General features: G+C 43.2%; 1 pseudogene; it reads right to left on the bottom strand.

Annotated features, from left to right (window-relative positions):
• Window positions 1–1367: 1367 nt before the first annotated feature.
• LOC111811987 lies at window positions 1368–2859 on the bottom strand (annotated as a pseudogene).
• Window positions 2860–3299: the final 440 nt, after the last annotated feature.

Here is a 3299-nt window from a genome sequence, read left to right as displayed (position 1 = left end):
CTTTATATTTGGGGGGGGGAATCTAAGCTTTTTATATATTCTAGATAATCGTCCTTTGAGGAATAGCTGGTAATTTTTTTTTTTTTGTAAATTTTTTTTTTTACCCACTCTGTGGGTTGTCTCTTTACTCTGTTGGCGTTTTTGCTGTGCAAAAGTTTAATTGGATGAGATCCCACTTGTTGATTCTTTGTAGCATTTCCTGTGTGATTGGGGTTTTGTTCATAAAGTCTTTGCCTGCACTATGTCTTCAAGAGTTTTACCTATTCTGTTTTCCAGCAGATTAAATGTTTCTGTTTAATATTTAGATCTTTGATACATTCAATTTTATTTATTTATTTTCTGCATTTTAGGGAAGGGTCTACAGGGTGTTCAGGGTCTCACTACTTGATTGGATTTGTAGTGACTCTCCTGTTTCCAGCCTCCCAAGTGCTGGGATTACAGGCCTGCGCCACCACACCTGGTCTCAATGGCTGTTTTAGCACACCCTGGGGGCAGGGCCAGCACAGCAGGCCCCTGTGCCTGCTTGCAAGTGTTTTAGTTACCCGACCCAACATATTGGAGATATTTCTTTCTTTCTTTTTTTTTTTTGATACCAAGGATTGAACTCAGGACTCTGTGCTTGCCAGGCAGGCACTTATTCTTCTGAGCTATCTCCCCAGCTCCCTCAATTTTACTTTAGTGCATAGTGAGAGATATGGAACCCCAAGTTATTTGTTATCAGAAAGCTAGAAATTGGCTACCCACTTGGAATTAGTCTCTACTGAGCTGTATTTTGCATAGCACATATCTTAAGAAATCAGTACTTGAATAGAGTGAACACTTCTTCAGTGGGTATTTACACAGATAACAGTTAGTTATAGTCTCAAAGACTAATTGGTAGGGTCTGGCTCATTCTGACTTTGACCTTTCTCCAAGTATAATCTGGTTTAGAGAGAAAAGTGAAAATGCATATACTTAGTGTTCTGTTTGCAGTAGTAAGAAAAAGTCATGTTGAACTACAAGTTGAAAACTCAGTTTACCTCAACCTGAACTTTTATTAAAATAATGCTGAAAAGACTCAGTAATCAAGTTAGTTGCCAGTGCTTTTGAGGAGATTCAGGAAAATCTGGCAAATTAGATTTGATCCCAAATTATTTTGCCTGGGGCGAAGTAAAGCTCAGGGTGTCGCCTCCCTCCCTGAATGAACATGGAAGCAAGTTTCCTTCCTCCAAGGATCACATGAGGGTCCCTGAGAGACACTTAGACGTAGTGAGGATAAACTCAATACCTTTGATATTCAACCTTGGAAAATGCTGTTTTCCATATCGATTCAGCATCTGGTGAGAATCATCCAACCATTAATACAGAAAACATACAACACCCCCAGTTCACAGTTTATTCTTATCATGGGTCAGGATATTTTCCAGCAGTAGCTCCCCACTGTTTCCTGTCTTGAAGATCAAAGTCATCCGCAAAAACCTGACCCAGACGCTAATATAGTAATATGTCACCATCCCTATTTGCTTCCTTGGTTGAGTCCAATTCAATCAGCTTTTTTTTTTTTTCTTTCCGGTACGGGAGATCGAACTCAGGACCCTGAGCTTGCCAGGCAAGCACTTATTCTACTGAGCTGTCTCCCCGGCCCTTCAATCAGGTTTGACCTTTGTTGAAAGCTCTTGCTCCTGCCCCAATCTAGGATCATTTTGGTGTCTTATTCCATACCTTGTGCCTCCCCTACTTTTGAATCCGTGTACCATTCAGCGCCGCAGACCTGGTGCTCCGCCTAGCCAGGCCAGCAGGACTGTAACTGAAATGTCCTCTTGAGCCACAGCCACAGTCGTTATGGAAGCATTACTTACATTGTAGTAGATTTTGAACAGGGCCAATCTAAATTACCTTATTTAAATATAAAATTCTCAAAATTTCAAAAGTGACCAAACTAAAACCACATTCTTCATATGCCAGCTCATGGCCACACACGGTGCAAGTCTCGAGGTGTATGCCACCTCTCAGTTTTCCTCCTGTCCATACTTGGGCTGATGAGCAATTGTTTCTCTTTTCCACACACCCCCTCTTACCGCTCACCGCAACTCTCCCCATAAGAAGTAAACTTCGCCAGCTTCTTTGTAGATCAAAATCAGAAGATCACGAGGAACCAGACTACAATTTCTTTTCAACTAAAAGATCGTTCGACTTCCTTCTGTTCCTCTCTATTCTGAGCCTTCTGAGCAAACCCAACCATCAGCTCCTCGTTTCTGATCTCTAGTGGCTGCTGCACTTCGACTTCCGTGGCCTAGTCAGGAGGACCGGAGCATCCGCCAGCCTCTTTCACTTTCCTATCAAACTAATTCAGTTTCATTTTTCTCAGTTTTCTTGTCTCACTTCCTTTGCCTCTTCTAGTCATCCTGACTGTCCCAAACCTCGAGACCTCTTCACAATCTTTAGTTATAAGTAGTTTCTTATCACCCACAATAAACTTAAGAGCTGGTTCCCTTTTTCTCTAAATCATAGTCCTTTAAAAGATTTTCTTGCTTTGTTTCTGTTTTGGTAATAAGCTTATGTTTCTCATCAGGGTCTCTGTAGTGATCACAAGTTGCCAAATCAAAGTGATTCGTAAGATTGGAATCCATAAATTCTTTCCCACATTCTTCATGTATTGTATAATCAAATTCTTAGCTGGTTCTGGTTAGTGAACAGCGCTTCCAACTTTGTTCTTCTTCTTTCTCTCCCAGAATGATTCCCCCTCCCATGTCAATATTTTGGGGCCACTTTTATATTTGTCATCCCTCCAACATCCACGGCTCCTGTCGTTGGGCAGGACCTGGCAGTGTGCGCAGAGACAGGCAGCTTCGTCGGCTGCTCTGAAGCCGCGGCCTCCATCCTATCCCTTCACGCTTGACCTAGTGCTGCCCCACAGACCGTGGCCGCAGGGAGTCAGCCAGTACTAATGCTTTCAAAAGTATCTATCACAGCATAGGAGTTCCAAAATAAAAATAAACTACACAGTTAACAATGTTCAAAGATGGTAAGTGTCATGGGGAAACTGAGCAAGAAAAGGGGACCTGGGGTGCTTGGAGGGGTGGAAAGGGACTAATGTTAATAGGATAGACAGGGACGCTCTCTGAGAAAATAGTATCGAAGCAGAGACCTGAGGTGGGGAGGAGTCGGCGCATTCTAGGCAGAGGAAAAGGCCAGTGCAAAGCCCTGAGGCCGGGCTACTCAAGGAATAGTAAGGAGGCCAGCGTGGTTGAGCAACGGTGGTGGAGAAGTCAGCGATGTAATGGAACCATGCAGGGGACCTCGGAGGCCACTGCGGGAAC

The sequence above is a fragment of the Octodon degus genome, unplaced genomic scaffold (assembly GCF_000260255.1).
Source record: "Octodon degus isolate 3935 unplaced genomic scaffold, OctDeg1.0 scaffold00029, whole genome shotgun sequence".
Classification (NCBI taxonomy): domain Eukaryota; kingdom Metazoa; phylum Chordata; class Mammalia; order Rodentia; family Octodontidae; genus Octodon; species Octodon degus.
Note: the sequence above shows the minus strand (reverse complement) of the source record. Positions and strands in the feature narration are given on the sequence as shown.